Genomic DNA, 17,096 nt, shown 5'->3' with positions numbered 1-17,096 from the left:
CTGCTTCAAATTCTGTGTACTCCTTGCTCTCTTCTCCTCCCCCGCTCTCTCTTTCTCTCTCACTCACACTCTCTCTCTCTCGCACACGCTCAAAAATAAACATTAAAAAAATTCTTTTAAACAAAAGAAAAGAACCATATGATCCTGTAAATAGATGCAGAAAAAGCATTTGACAAAATACAGCATCCTTTCTTAATAAAAACCTTCGAGAGAGTCGGGACAGAAGGAATGTACTTAAACATCATAAAAGCCATTTATGAAAAGTCCACAGCTAATATAACCCTCAATGACGAAAAACTGAGAGCTTTCTCCCTGAGATCAGGAACATGACAGGGAGGTCTACTCTCACCACTGTTATTTAAACACTATGTTGTTTAACATAGTGCTGGAAGTCCTAGGTCAGCAATCCAACAACAAAAGGAAATAAAAGGCATCAAAATTGGCAAAGATGAAGTCAAACTTTCCCTTTTTGCAGACATAATACTCTGCATGGAAAACCCGACAGACTCCACCAAAAGACTGCTAGAACTGATCCACGAATTCAGCAAAGTCAAAGTCACAGGATACAAAATCAACGTACAGAAATCAGTTGCATTTTTATACACCAATAATGAAGCAACAGAAAAGGAAATCAAGAACCTGATCCCATTCATAATTGCACCAAGAGCCATAAAATACCTAGGAATAAACCTAACCAAAGATGTAAAAGATCTGTATGCTGAAAACTATAAAAAACTTATGAAGGAAATTGAAGAAGACACAAAGAAATGGAAAAACATTCCATGCTCATTGATTGGAAGAATAAATATTGTTAAAATGTCAATACTACCCAAACCAATCTATACATTCAGTGCAATCCCAATCAAAATTGCACCAACATTCTTCTCAAAGCTAGAGCAAACGATCCTAAAATTTGTATGGGACCACAAAGGACCCTGAATAGCCAAAGCAATATTGAAGAAGAAAACCAAAATGGGAGGCATCACAATCCCAGGCTTTAGCCTCTACTACAAAGTGGTAATCATATCAAGACAGTATGGTATTGGCACAAGAACAGACACATAGACCAGTGGAATAGAGAACCTAGAACTGGACCCACAAATGTACAGCCAAGTCATCTTTGACAAAGCAGGAAAGAGTGTCCAGTGGAAAAAAAGACAGCCTCTTTTAACAGATGGTGCTGGAAGAACTGGACAGCAACATGCAGGAGAATGAAATTAGACAACTTTCTTGGACCATACACAAATATAAACTCAAAATGGATGAAGAACCTGAATGTGAGACCAGAAACCTTCAAAACCCTAGAGGAGAAAGCAGGAAACAACCTCCTTGACCTCAACCACAGCAATTTCTTACTCGACACATCTCCAAAGGCAAGGGAATCAAGAGCAAAAATGAACTATTGGGACCTCATCAAGATAAAAAGCTTCTGCACTGCAAAGGAAACAAGCAACAAAACTAAAAGGCAACAGATTGAATGGGAAAAGATAATTACAAATGACACATCGGGTAAAGGGCTAATATCCAAAATCTGTAAGGAACTTACCAAACTCCACACCCGAAAAAAAATAATCCAGTAAAAACATGGGCAGAAGACATGAATAGACACTTCTCAAAAGAAGACATCCAGATGGCCAACAGACATGAAACGATCAGCGTCCCTCATCATCAGGGAAATACAAATAAAAACCACACTGAGATACCACCTCACACCAGTCAGAGTAGCTAAAATGAACAAATCAGGAGACTATAGATGCTGACGACGATGTGGAGCAATTGGCACCCTCTTATACTGTTGGTGGGAATGCAAACTGGTGCAGCTGCTTTGGAAAACAGTGTGGAGGCTCCTCAAAAAATTAACAATAGAACTCCCCTATGACCCAGCAATAGCACTGCTAGGAATTTACCCAGGGGATACAGGGGTGCCGATGCATAGGGGCACACGTACCCCAATGTTCACAGCAGTACTTTCAACAATAGCCAAATCATGGAAAAAGCCTAAGTGTCCATCAACTGACAAATGGATCAAGAAGATGTGGTTTACAATGGAATATTACTTGGCAATGAGAAAGAATGAAATCTGTCCATTTGCAACAACATGGATGGAACTGGAGGGTATTATGCTAAGTGAAATAAGTCAGGCAGAGAAAGACGCCATATGTTTTCACTCATATGTGGATCTTGAAAAACTTAACAGAAGACCATGGGGGAGGGGAAGGAGAAAAAACTTAAGAGCGAGGGAGGCAAACCATAAGAGACTCTTAAATACTGAGAACAAACTGAGGTTGATGGGGGAGGAGAGGTGAAACTGGGTGATGGGCATTGAAGAGGGTACTTGTTAGGATGAGCACTAGATAAACCAATGTGACAATAAATTATATTTTAAAAATGTATCTTTATTGGTTAATCAATTATAAAAATGCACCACAGTGATGCAAAGTGTTAAAAAAAAATGGGATAGTATACTGGGGAGAAGAGGTAAATGGGAAATCTCCGCACTTTTCAATCAATTTTTCCTGTAAACTTAATGCTGCTATAGAAAATAAAACCTATTAAAGGCGCCTGGGTGGCTCAGTTAGTTTGGTGTCTGGCTTCAACTCAGGTCATGATCTCACGGTTCTGTGAGTTCAAGCCCCACATCGGGCTCTGTACTGATGGCTCAGAGCCTGGAGACTCTTCAAATTCTGTGTCTCCCTCTCTCTCTGCCCTTACCCTCTTACGCTCTTTCTCACTCTCAAAAATAAACATTAAAAAAAATTTTTTTCAAGAAAACCTATTCAGTTATTGTGATGTTTAATTTTATGTGTCAATTTGACTAAGCCAGGGTATATCCAGATATTTGATCAAACATTATTTTGGGCAGGTCATTGAGGGTGTTTCTGGATAAATTAACATTTGAATGAGTAGGCTGAATAAAAGGCCTTTGTCCTCCTAATGTGGGTGCGCCTCACTCATCAGTTGAAGGCCTAAAGAAAATTAAAAAGCTGAGTAACAGAGAACTGCTTCTGACAGGACTGTTTTGACCTGAAACGTCACTCTTTTCCTGCCTTCGGATTCAAACTGAAGCATCAGCTCTTCTTCGGTCTCAAGCCTGCCAATTTTATGACTGAAACTATACTATCAGCTTTCCTGGTTTTCAAGCCTTTGGACTCAGATTAGAACTACAGCATTGGCTCTCCTGGGTCTCTAGCCTTGCTAAATGCAGATCTTGGAGACTTGTGGTCTTTCACAATCGTGTGAGCCAATTCTATATAATAAATCTATATTTCCATACACACAGAAACACACATCCATCCTATTGATTCCTTTTCTCTGAAGAACCCTAATATAATTACACATGTATATCAACTAAACATATACTTTCCACTAAGGCTGAATTTAGAAACTAATCACTGCAGGTGACCTTTCTATATTTAGATACTAGGACAAAGTAGTTCTGCACTCTACTTCTTGGTGCCAGGCTCTATTCTAGGAGCTGAGGATACAGTGGTGAATAAGACCGAAAGGCTGGGTAAGACAGAAACCCTGTTCCCAGAGCTTACATTTTGGCAGAGAGAGATAAGATGTCAAATATACACATACACACAGTTTCAGACTAAGTACCATTAAAAGGAGGAGGAGGAGGAGGAGACTATAATAAGGAATGACCTGGTGAAAGAGGTTCCTTTAGGCTGGGTGGTAGGACGGGCCCATCTGAGAAGGTGCTACTGAGCTGGCACCTGTAAGACAGGAAGGAGCCCATTGTGTGATGGTCTCGGGGCAGTACTCTCCAGGCTGATGGGACAATACTGCAAAGGTTCTAAGGCAGAATCAAATTTATAGTTTAAGGAATAAAAAGACAGTGAATACACCAGATCTAAGTCTAAACCTCAGAAAGGTCTGCAAGTGTCCATCTGATTTTCTGTGCCCTTACCACTGTCTTAAGAACACACCTAGGCTGGCCCCCTGGCCCCAGGAGAAGGAAAGAGTGGAGCAGAGCCAACCAAGTCCAACCCAGAGGAGACAGCTCCCATTTGTCCTGTACAACAAGGAAATGTGCTTTTAAGCCAGTGGATCACCAAATTTTTTCTATAAATGGCCAAATAATAATCATCTGAATGGTCCCTATTTTCTGCAGGATGATTCCAAATTCTTTCACATTACTCAACAGGCAAGTCCTAAACTGGATACTACCTGCCTCTCCAGCTTCAACCCCCAGTGTGCTGCAGCCCTTCAGAACTACTTTTGTTCCTGCAAGATGATAACGCCCCTCAAACCCATGCCTTTACACTGAGGGCATCCTTTGCTTTTGAAAATGGGGGTTGAGGGGAGTTCCCCTTTCTTCCCTCAGCGATCTCCTTCAACACCAATTTCAGATGTCACTCTTATGTCTGAGAAACACCCAATCCTATTTCTTCAACTTAATTTGTCACAACGCATTTTGTCTATTTGCCCATCTCCTTGTTTAGAGCAAGTTCCTCAAGAGCACAAAGAAACTGAACCATCTTTGTGTCTCTAGTAAGCAGAAGAGTACCTGGCCCAGAGCAAACACTTTCATAAATCTTTGTCAAATAATCAGCTTCTGGTTTTATCCAATTTGGAATTAATCAGAGACAGAAATAAAGTTAATGGAATGAAGTAATGAAGGGGGTGGGAGGTATATCCAGTGGGAAAAATAAACTAAAACCTAAAAGAAGAAACAATTTTAGGAAGCAATTGTAAAGTGGCAATATCCCTGCACAAGTGTGACTTAGTCTCTAACATTTTTCAAAGATCACTTTTTCTCCCTGCTTAATTTAGTGTGAAGTATGAATCACACACAGGCTGACTAATCACCTGCTAAAGATACTGAATGTGGATCACAAGACTGGAACAATCAATCTAAGGACAGTAAGAGATATTAAACGATACACATAACTTATCACAGCTACATTTGTTTGTTACATTTTAGGAGGAACCGAGTAACATACAGGATCCTAAAGCACAGCTGTATTAAATTAATGCACTTGTTCCCTCTGCTTTCATATGAACCATAATAAAGAAACTGTGAACCTTCCTGCTCTGTCTCTAAGGAAAGATTAACACACTCTTCAATGTGACCTTGGACACCAGACCAGAAGGTAGGTCTTCCACTGCTCTCTTCACTGAGCCTTGTGGCCAAGGGAAGAACAATCCTGGCATGGGACATGTGGCATTTACTTAGCATTTACTGAACACCTGCCCTAGGCCCTACGCAAGGTGACTGACATACATTAGACCTCTCATTTAAACCATCTTTCCTAAGGCTCAATCACAATCAATGAGTAAAAATATTTTATAAGTATTCATTCAACAAAGCACCTATTCATTCTCTTAGCCTCTATAGACAGCATCTGGGAGCGATGAACTCATCTTACCTTGCTCACTTTTGAATTCCAATATGTCAGCGGAGTGTCTGGCACATAATGGAATATAAAGACCGGACAATTTTGCCTCCTAAATCTCTCAAATCTGCCCACTTTTCTTAACATATCCTTCTACCAGCCTAGTCCAAGGCTCCTAAGTGCTCTGCAGCCATTCTTGCTCTCCCTCTAATCCAGGTTTTTCCACTTCGGCAGTGTTGACATTTGAGATGTGAAAACACGTTGTTTGGGGGCTATCCTGTGCACTGCAGGAAGTTCAGAAGCATCCCTGGCCTCCACCCACTACCTGCCAGTACATAATAACCTTGAATGGCATTTGACTGTTCTCAGGATAAACACCCAAATCCTGAACACCTAATCTTCCCAAGTGCTGGGAACCAGGTACCACCAACTGCACCAGTGTCCCCCAGACCCTTTCTCTTGCTCTGTACCCTCCACCTTCCCAAACGTACCCCAACTTCAACTTCTTCACATTGTTCCCAGGGCTTGAGCACTACTGATATTTGGGATTGGATAATCTTACAGTGGGGTTGTCCTGTGCACTGTAGGATGTTTAACAGAATCTCTGGCCTCCACCCGCTAAATGCCAATAGCATCCACCCCACCCCACACCCCATCTGTGACAACCTAAAATGTCTCCACACATTGCCAAATGCCTCTGGGGATAAAACTGCCCCTGGTTGAGAACCCATGGCCTAGAACAGACTCTGTCCTCTGCCTCAGCAATTCTGACGCTTCAAAGTTGAGCTCAAAGTGCATCAAGAAAGCCTCTCCTGACTCAGGAACCAGACTAGATACTGCTGGTCTCTCACACAACACCCTCTCCTGCCTGTAGCCTTTCTCACAACTGTCATTAGGAAGCATTTAATGTCTGACTGTACAACCAGAATAAAAACTGGTCCTCTGCAGGAATGTCAGCTCTCTTCACTGCTCTATGCCCAGGGGCCTGGCACTGTGCTCAAACAAAAAATTTACTGACTGAATGAATCAATGATTCTGGTGTTTTGCTGGGGCGCAGGAATTGCAAGACAAGAAAGGCGATGTCTTTGTGCTCAGGATGCTGCGTACAGAAAAGGCAAATAGGTCTCATCTCCAGGGTGAACTCAATTAACTGCACTGAGAAAATGTAAGTTTCCTCTGAGGCACCAAAAGATCAGACACCTCGTTCCAAAGTGAAGAGTTGAAACAAGAGGTAGTTTCTGGAGGAGATGGTTGAAAACTAATCCAAATCATGGTAGAAGGGTCCAGGTTAGGGAGCTGCCAGCATTCTGCAAATCCACGCTACCTCATCTAAAGGGGACAGGTGGAAATCTTTCCATTCACCTCAAGCCAGAAAAAGGGCTTGGTGGGACCCCCAAGACAGCCCATTACAGATCCGTGCGACTGAGGGGATGCCACATCCACCTCATGCCTGAGAAACAGAAGGGCTGGCCTGCTACCTGCTCTGAGGGCAAGGGAGAGGTCGCTGCCGTGCTGGAACCAGCCCACCCTCCCTCACCACAGGTTGACAGGGTTCAGGATACGCTACCCCAGAATATGGCACCTTGGCTTATTGAGTATTTCAAGCTGAAGGGATTTGAGAACCAGCAGGAGCAGGAGGGATTCTCTGACCTTCCTCTGAAGCAGGTCATCAGACCCTCCATGAGAGGCACCCTCCCTACACCTATACCTGGAGGAAAGGAGCATCCTTCTCTTCAAAGAGCAACTGATGCCAAAAGGAATCTGAACGAACGAACAGGCCTCATGTTTCCCCAGCCTTCTACACTAAGCTCCTACTCATTTCTGTCCTATCATGTTTTCCCAGACCCTCGGCTCTTCATCAAACCTGCAATAAAAATACTCAGCTTTAACTGCTTCTTTGGGTCTTTATTTCCTTATGAAAGCTCCCACAACATGTAATACTTGTATTAAACAAATCTGTATGCTTTTCTCTTCTCAACCTGTCTTTGGTTACAGGGGCCCTAGCCAAGAGCTTTAGAAGAGCAGAGGAGAAAGATAAATTCCTCCCCTACAAAGCAATGCATGTGGGTCTCCAGGCAGCAGATGTGTGCCGCACACAAGAGAATACCTGCAGCGGGTCAACTTAGATCAGGCCCAGGGCACCCCAAAAGAAAAGCACAGAGACTGAGATGAGAGGCTCACGATGGCATCAGACTCCTAGGAATCAAGGAAAGCATAAGCAACCAGCCTAAGTGAAGGGGTATTTACTCATCAGAGTTAAAGCCAGTCATGGCTCTTGGGGTGCAGTCTCTGAAGGAGTGCTTTGAATGCCCTCAAGAACGAGGCAAGCTTTGACACCTGGGAATTCCAGAGCTCTGGCACCTGTTTTGGAAGGACTTTCCTGGCCTCCCTTCCTTTCCTTCTTCCAGGTGCTCCAACCTCCTAGGGTGCTGGCCCTTGGGAGAGGCCAGAAACAGGCTATGGAGAAAGAGAAGCACCAGATGAGGAAAGAGAAAAGCAGCCCACTGTGCCTAACCTTCCTTCTTCAATTGCAGGCTTTCTGCCTAGAGCTGTCTGTCAAAGAGAGACAGAGCTGCCGGAGCTGGGGAGGTAAGAGGCTTTGAATTCAACAGGCTCAAAGTTGCTGAAATGACATTATATTTTATAATCTGAAGTGACCACAAGACTTTTGATTACCTAGGAGTGACAAGAGAAAGCTTAGGCCCACCTGAGTTTTTGCCCAGAAGCAGAGGCAGAACCAACCCTACAAATTAATATAAAGGGCCGGTGGGAGATGAAAATAAAGACACTTGCCACACATCAGTTGTGCTCATTCAACATGACAATGCTACACACCCCACCAGTTAGTTGTGCTTAGTGAACACGACACTTAACAGCCATGACCTACCTGGCACCACTTACCTATCCCTTCCTAGTGGAACTCCACGCCCACATGACACAGATGCTCAGGAGTGGATCAGCCTGGTCAAAAAGCAACCTCCTCTCCTCTCCTCTCAAGGAGTGTATTTAGTAATGGCTGTAGGACCCGGCTGGGGCTGACTCTAGGAAAGGTTTGCTGAGGTCTTGGGTCAAGTTTTTCCTCCACTCCCTGGGAGAGCTCTCAGAAGCTAGAGAAATCCCACACTGTTAAAGAATTATTCTGAAGCCCTGAGTGCAGTGAAGAAAAAGTGCCATGATGAATGAGCACTGCCTGTCAAGGGGAGGCAGAGTGGCAAGGTGTAACTGGAGGCAGGTAGGAAGAAGTGTGGAATCAAAGCCACTGGGGATGGGGGTCTGAAACATGACATCCCCAGTAAGGGGGATGGCCAAGGAGCGAAGACTGGGGAATCTCAACATTTAAGACTGGGAAGGAACACCGGGTGGGCAAGAACAGGGAGGCTGGTCTCTGTGAAAAAAGGGTGAATGAGCATTTCCAAACGCATGGAGCACCTGAGGCTGCAAAAAGGGTTAGGTTTTTTATCCCCACAAAATGCTAAATTTCATTACCAACATTAATAATATTCAGACCTCAATGCTAAAAATGTAACTATTAAATGACCATATTAAAGATACTTTGCGAATGGTTACTGAAAGATTTATGAGGACACTGAGCTGCCTATTAATACACTCAACTACAAATACAAGTTTCACAGAGTAATTAACAAGATATCAAAATAATTGGGGCGCCTGGCTGGCTTGGTCAGAAGAGCTGTGACTCTCAATCTCCTAGCTGTGAGTTCGAGCCCCACGTTGAGTTAGAGATGACTTTTTAAAAAAAAAATGAAACCTTTAAAAAAAAACGTAAACAATTTTTACATCTTTTAGAAGAAGGTAAATGGCTAAGAGCTATCATAGTCACAAGGTCAACATTAAGGCCCAGGAAAGGAAATGGGTTTTGGCTTGAGGCAGTGTCCTGGCCATCTGCTGCTCTGGCCCTTCTCTTGATAACAGCCTCATGACTTCCCTCTGGGAAAGCCCCTCAGTTCATGTGGTTCATTTAAGACTGACAGTGCCACCCACAACCCTCACTCGCTCTGGGGGTGATTCAGGTGGTTAACAAGGGCACAGCAAGGGCACTCATTCTGTGGCTGGGCAGGCCACCCTGGGTCTGGCTGGCACTAATGAGAATGAAACCGTCTTCTTGCTAGGGTTACTAAACTGGCAGACTAGAAGCTAGAGTTGGGGGCAGCAACCTCCTCCTACATGGGCAGCACTTGCCTGAGAACTAAACCAACAGAGCTGGAGAACAGGGGACAAAAAAGAGATTCCTGATGACAGCATTTGAGCACCTCTATCCAATCCACCCTCTCTGTGAGGGGGGCTGGGCACAGAGAGAGGGAGACAGAGAATCCCAAGAAGCCTGCACACTGTCAGCACAAAGCCCGACATGGGGCACAAACTGTGAGATGGTGATGTGAGCTGAAACCAAGAACCAGATGCTTAACCGACTGAGCCAGCAAGGGCCCCCCACCCCCGAAACTACTTTTTTCTTTTTTTAATGTCTATTCTTGAGAGGGAGAGAGAGCATGCACACATAAGTGAGGGAAGGGCAGAGTAAGAGAGGGACACAGAATCCGAAGCAGGCTCCCGGCTCTGAGCTGTCAGCACAGAGCTCAATGCAGGGCTCGAACTCACAAGCTGTGACATCATGACCTGAGTCAAAGTCGGATGCTTAACGGCCTGAGCCACCCGGGCACCCTCACCTTTTTTCTTAAGGCAGGTCTGAGTCGGATTCTGTCACCTGCAACAAAGTGCTGCTAACAAACACCAGCAGCAATATTAAACCACTAAAGTTCAAAAGGAAAAAGTTCTGCTTCCTTGTAAAACTCTCACCTTCCTCTAGGATGTTTCAACCCATAATTTTCTTTCTCTCATCTGATTTTCTAAGCAAGTCCTGTGTACCTACTCAGGCATTCAATTACTAACTTCCTTGTATTGTTACTCTTACATATAGCATAGCCTCACCTCAACTAGACAAAGATGGTCAAAGATGAGCTTTAATTCTCTGTCTCTCTTCTAGTACCTTTCACTATACAAAGTACAATCAGGCCAATTGTGTCTGAGAAATCACAGGTAGCTAGACATGGTCTATGTGAGGGTAGAACTCTTTGTTGGAAATAAATGAGTTTCAAGGGGCGTTTGTTAAGCTCAATAAATTCATTCATCCATCTAGCATCAAGTATTTAGTCGGCACCAACTGGGTACCAAGCACTTCCTAGGTACAAAGAATATGAGGGACTAGGAAAAGGTCCCTGCTTTGACAGCAGGACTGTGTATCTTTCCGAAACCCCACAAAAGAAAGAGATGATTTAAAAAGGCTCTAAAGAGGCTCTATGCAGCCAAGGCATTTTCTCTGTAGTGCAAACGACGTCACATTATGGTTCCTGCTTTCTCATGGGAAGCTCTCTATAAATGTATATTCACACAACATTAAAGATAAAATGGGGGTCTTAGAAATCTTGATGTTTTAAAACATTATTTTTAACAATGAAAGCTTTCCCCACCCCCAAAACAAATCTGCACAAGGTAACAGGCAAGAGTGGCTGCCCCCAACCCAGGAGGCACCCAGGAGTAATAACAAAGGAGTGGAACCACTGAGGTCACAGTTTACGGTGGAGCTAGAATCAGGCCAGAGGCTGACTCCCAGTTCTCAGGCCAGGTCCCTTTGACCCCACCTATTTGTTGCCTTTGGCAACAAAAGAACAAACTCAAAATATATGTTTATTTTTTTNAAGTCGGACGCTTAACCGACTAAGCCACCCAGGCGCCCCATCAAAATATATGTTTAATGAGTGAACTAATCAAATACAAACATGGTAACTAATTTCTTTCTTGAAATGGAGCCAGGATGAGAAACTGGTCACGGCAGCTGAGCATGACTTTGGCTGGACCCAATTTGAACCATCTTTGCTGAACAATAACATCTCACTAATGCAAAATGGCAGAAGGCAGGCAAGTCAAAGGGAACAGCCAAGCCAGGGGAAAATTACTACCCACTATGGGTAGATTCTATCTGAATCTGCTTCCTCATGAAAAGTTAATCTTGGGGTATTTACATGTTTCCATAAGGAAACAAGGAAGTAGTACATTTCATACACACACAAACCACACACACATGCAGATATAACATACACATCCAACAGTGATTTACAAACCTCTATTTGCAATCCTGAAATCCAAAGAGTTCTCAAAAACTGAAGACCTTTTTGTACCTTACTTGGCAATAAAATCTAACCTGACCTGAACTCATTTGGTGGCCAAACTTGGCCTAAACTGACCTGAAGCTATTTATAATCTATTTTCCTGAGTGAGAATACTCCTATGTTTCACTGTAAAAGATACTAATGCTTAATTACAAGGTCAATTCAGCAGAATTTTCAGATATGGGATTGTGGATTTATATATAAATGGTTCAACTAAATGATGATGGCCCTGAAATAATAAATTTTTATATTAAATATATAATTATATATATATAAGTTTTATATTAAAAATAATAAAATTAAAATAAAAATAATAAAAGCACATGTTTTTGAAGTCTACACAGTAGCAACCAACAGAGGACAAATACTTAAAATCAGAAGTTTCTGAGCTAACAATGATCTTCAGAGCATAGTAATCTAGTATCCTCATTAATAGGTGAGGAAACTGAGGCTCCCAGAGGTCACATGATTTGTCCAATCAGCTGGTTTACACTAGACAAGCTCCAATCTGCTACCCTCACCCCATGGCAGTGTACTGCCGTGGCTATTAGTCCCCATCCTGAGGGCTCTCCCTACGCACTTGGATCAGAGTTCCCAAGAGTTCTCTAGAAAGCACCTGGTTCAACTTAAAGGGAAAAAATTTTTTAATACTATTAGGTGTTAATACTTCCCTCCTTCAATTACATTTTTCTTCCTCAAAATTTGGATGAGTGCACAAATGGCTTGCCAAAAGGTAGCAGCCAACACCACTTCTACCAAGAGGTGGGCGAAAGCTATGAATGAACTCACAATCAACAAGGACCATCTTAGTTCTTTTATCCACTGCAATTATCGAAGTTATTAACAAGTTGCTAACATTAAATGTATAATGGTAGTATTCTATTTCAAGGGTTTATTTCAAAATAAGGACTAACAGCATAAAATAGATGATGAGAATAATAACAGTAACAATACTACCATTTTTTAAAATATTTCTTATTTTTGAGGGGACGCGGGGGAGATACAGAATCCAAGGCAGGGTCCAAGCTCTGAGCTGTCAGCACAGAGCCCAAAGCGGGGCTGGAACTCAGGAACCACGAGATCATGGCCTGAGCCTAAGTCGGGACGCTTAACCAACTGAGGCAACCAGGTGGCCCAATACTTACTATCATTTAAAGAAACTCTGCAATTGCCAGGAACCTCAAGCAGTACCTTACATAAGAAGTCTTATTTAATCCTATCAACCTTGCAAGGAAGGTATTCTTATCTCAATTTCAAAGATAAGGAAGCTGAGGTTCAAATAGGTTAAGTATCTTTTCCAAGATCATACAAAAGGACAGCTCAGACTGTGTGAGAGACCAGGAAGAGTAGTACAGCTCTAGAACCATGTAGTGCCTCAGTTTAAAGCCTAGCTCTGCTACAAACTAGCTAGATTAATCTGTGCAAGTGCTTCAGTCTCATCACCTATAAAATGGGCATCATAGTAGTACCCATCTCTCAGGGGTAAAGTCATGAGGATTAAATGAGTTAACATATGTAAAGCAATTAAGAGAGCACCGAGTATCCAGTAAGCCCCATCTACTAGCTATCATCATGATCGTTAATACAGGCACTAGCATTCAAACCCCAACCTACCCAGACCCATGGCTTCCTTTTCCACTGTGCTGCAAAAATTGTATTACAGCAGTATCTGGCAGGCTCAGAAGGTAGACCATACAACTCTTAATCTCAGGGTTGTGACTTCGAGCCTCACAATGGGTGTAGAGATTACTTAAAAACAAAATTTTTAAAAGAAACAAACAAACTATATTTACAGGCAATATATTAGTGGCATTGAACCAGCCGTCTCCACCTCTCATGCTATTCTTCACCTATTATTTCTTTTGTCTGTTCCAAACTTTAAGATTTGGGGCCATTTCAAAGCGGGCAAGTGTCTTTCTTTGGGTAAATAAAAAACCACGTGTGGAATATATAATATGAAAAATTTTAACAACTGATACCTTTAAGTCACCTTCACAATGCAGGGGTGTTAGTAAACAGCTAACTTAAAATTACTCAGGGCCAAAAGAAATCTATCAAGACACTTAACTAGGCATAGATATATTCACTGTATTAAGTTGCAACACATGAAACAAAGATAAAACACCAAGTGGTAATAATATTAGGTATATATCCCACACTTACAAGTCTGGGGCACTTTCTCACCCTTACTCGTTAAGACTTATTTTAAATTAACTTACTTTAACTTACTATGGAAAGTTCTCTAGAACAAGAAGTACTAAAAGTGTACACTTGAAATCATGCCACATAATTAATTCATTCACTCATTACACAAATATTTAGACTGCATATTCTGGCAGTACCCGGCACAGGCACCGTCCGTCAGGATTACAGTATTTCAACAAACAGAACCTTCTCTTACGAAGTTTACAATCCAGCATGGGTACAGACCTTAAACAAGTATCTACTGTGGCATTTCTAAAATCTATTCTCTTAATTTTAAAATATTCTGCAACCTCCTACCAATAAAAGGAGGGGGCAGGGAATAAATATTAAAACAAGGAAAGAGATTTCTAACAATTTGAAAATACAACTTTTCTCTGACTTGATATACTTATTTGTAAACATGTTCCCTAAAATCACATGCATGTACTCTTCCAGTTCTGACCTACTCAGTCTCTGTACACTTGTTCATAATAAAGAATACCATATTAGGGGCTCCTGGGTGGCTTAGTCGGTTAAGCGTCCCACTTTCGCTTAGGTCATGATCTCGCGGTTCATGGGTTCGAGCCCGGAGTCGGGCTCTGTGCTGACAGCCAGCTCAGAGCCTGGAGCCTGTTTCAGTCTGTGACTCCCTCTCTCTCTGACACCCCCCCCCACCCCCGCTCACACTGTCTCTCTCTCTCTCTCCTAGAAATAAAAAAAAAAAAGAAACAAAAACATTAAAAAAAAAAAAGAATACCATATTAGACTGTCAGTAATATAACTATCCAACCTAAACCAAAGGGTTGTTTCATTCAAGAAAATATTTCATCTACTATCCAGAGAGGCACAAAATCTATTGAACTGGGTGTTTCTACCTCCCAAACCTGTTGTGTGGACCCTCTAAAGAATTTACAGTCTAACTGAACTACTTTATTAGTAGTTCTGCGCATTAACTAAGAGCAGATCAAGAAAGTGGGGGGCGGGGGGAATTGTGTGATTCTGATTCAGAGTCTAAATTATTAGCATATCCCATGACCCAAGGGCTTGTGCGGCTCCCAAGAAATTGGGTGCTGGAGTCCCAGACAGGGCTTCCTGGTCAGGTGAAGGGACCCTTGCCTCAGCTGATCTGGGGAAATGTCTGAATCTGCCAAGAGATGTCTCACATCTGTGTGTGCACAGGGCCTCTTACAGGCTAACTGGTGGTGCCCCCAACAACAGAGCAGAAGTGCAAAAAAAAAATTTCCTTTCACAAGTAAGTCTTTAAATTGGGGGCCACTACCCTGTCCTCACTGTAAGTTCACGTGCAAAGAAACACAACACCCCTCGGAGAAAGTTCTGAAACCCGGAAAGAAACGAGGTTAAGAAGACAAAGTGCCTTTGTCAAAACCGAAAAGATCAGAAGGGTGACAGCGGGGGAGAAAAACTGTAGAAGAAACAGGGGATGAGAAATTTGGAGAATTTAGGAATAGGAAAAGACACCGAGTCTGGGTCCCGGGAGGGGGCTTCGGGGGAACACAAGGCCCGAGGGGGGGAAATCAAATGACTTGGGGACCCCGAAGCAAGCACCTGGAGGGCACAGGAATCGGTAGAAGGAACGCCTAGCCCCCAAACTGTCAGGACGACGAGAGCTGGGGCACGGACGCTGAAGCCGGAGCCCGGGGAGCTGAGTTCTAGATGCCTCCGGGAGAGAAGGCAGGCTATGGGACGGGTCCCGGGGCTGCAGGGAGGATGGCGAGGCAAGAAGCAAGCGCGCCTGGGCTCGGGGCGCCGCGGGGTCGTGTCGGACCAAAGCGCCCGGGCCGGGGCTCCCGCGCCGCTACTCACCTCTCCGAATTGGAAGGCGGAGACGATGGTGACAACGACGCCCACNGCGGAGAGCAGGAGGGGGCCCTTCCCGTCCGCGCGTGCGCAGCGGGCTCCCAGCAGGCTGAGCTGGGCACACAACCGAGAGAAGAGCAGCCCCTGCGAGATCGGTGTGCCACGGACGGCGTTACGAGTACTTGTGTACACAAACCCCTTTCTGCTTTTACAGTAATTGGGAAACTATGGTAAATAATTTTTACAGCGCTATGAGGAGATGCTGTATGGAGCTCCTATCCTCTCTGTCTCCTTAACCATATTGTTTGAAAGAGGAGACCTTTAGGCTAAATGTGCCCAAACCCAAATTCAATTCATTCATGTATTCATTGAATGTGTAGTGAGTGTCCCGAGCCTTGCAAGTGCCTGGCGTCGGATATTCAAAAAAATGAAATATACCTGGCCGCTTTTGCCGGAGAGTCTGACTGGAGAGAGAAACATGCAAACTACTAAATACAATAGTCAAGGGGCGCCTGGGTGGCTCAGTCGGTCCAGAGTCCGACTTGGGCTCAGGTCATTATCTAACGGTTCGTGGGTTCAAGCCCCGCGTCGGGCTGTGTGCTGACAGCCAGCTCAGAGCCTGGAGCCTGCTTCAGATTCTGTGTCTCCCTCCCTCTCTCTCTCAGAAATAAAAAAAGTCAAGATAGAAAATGGTGCAAGGTTATAGGAGGGGAACGAAGGCAGTGATGGTCAATTAATTATGCTTTGGCACCAGGCGATTTCCAAGAGAGCCTCCCCTCGACACCTCTTATTTGAGAGAGATTTTTATTTTCTCCCAATATACTCTGATTAATATGACTTTCGTCTTGATCTAATCACCCTGGAAAATAGTGCACTCAGCCAATGTTGCCATCATTTATAGCATTTTTAGAATTATCTTCAGAACTAGCTTAAGAAAATACTCAAGATATGCACTTAAATGTATGGTAGATGGAACTAACAGACTTGCAAAAGGGATTACCCTCACTCTAATTAAGATAAGGCATTTACACTTTTTAGTCAATTCTTTTAATCCTTCTTTAGGAAAAGTTGATTACATGCTATACATACAAAAATGTTGATTACACGCTGTACATACGAAAATTATGTGTGGGACACACAGTTCTGAGGTTTTTAAAGAGTGGTAACAGATATAAAACCATCCAGCATTCAATAGAACTCTGTTACAGTCAACATTTACTTAGAAGCCACTGTAAGCAGGGTTCAGCTAATCCTCACAACAACCTTATGAGGGACATAGCACTATTATCCCCATTCTACAGATGAAGGAATTGAGGTACATGAAATTAAATAACTGTCTAACATCACACAACCAGTAAAGGACAAGACTGAGATTTAAACAGTGTACTTAGGCTGTAAAACGAGGCTGAAAGTAGGGGGAGGTGAGTCCTGCAAGTGCAAAGTCAGACAGATTGTGTCTTTGTTTAAAATTTTTGACATTTTGTTCTTGGTGGATATTTTGCATTAATTTTGATATGTTTAAATGTAGTATTAAAATATTATTCACCTTGCTTAGTGAATTTTTGGCTTT

General features: G+C 43.1%; 1 protein-coding gene across 1 annotated transcript in view; it reads right to left on the bottom strand.

The window, feature by feature from the left end:
• The window catches only part of GNPTAB (N-acetylglucosamine-1-phosphate transferase subunits alpha and beta), a 91,715-nt gene extending 76,144 nt beyond the window's left edge, over positions 1–15,571 (bottom strand). Inside the window, exon 1 of the mRNA XM_077772153.1 lies at positions 15,533–15,571. The gene's annotated coding sequence lies outside the window, so the exon portion shown is untranslated. The remainder of the gene's footprint in view (positions 1–15,532) is intronic.
• Positions 15,572–17,096: the final 1,525 nt, after the last annotated feature.

This window comes from Crocuta crocuta, unplaced genomic scaffold (assembly GCF_008692635.1).
Source record: "Crocuta crocuta isolate KB4526 unplaced genomic scaffold, BGI_CrCroc_1.0 scaffold216, whole genome shotgun sequence".
Taxonomy (NCBI): domain Eukaryota; kingdom Metazoa; phylum Chordata; class Mammalia; order Carnivora; family Hyaenidae; genus Crocuta; species Crocuta crocuta.
This window is presented reverse-complemented; position numbering and strand designations above follow the sequence as displayed.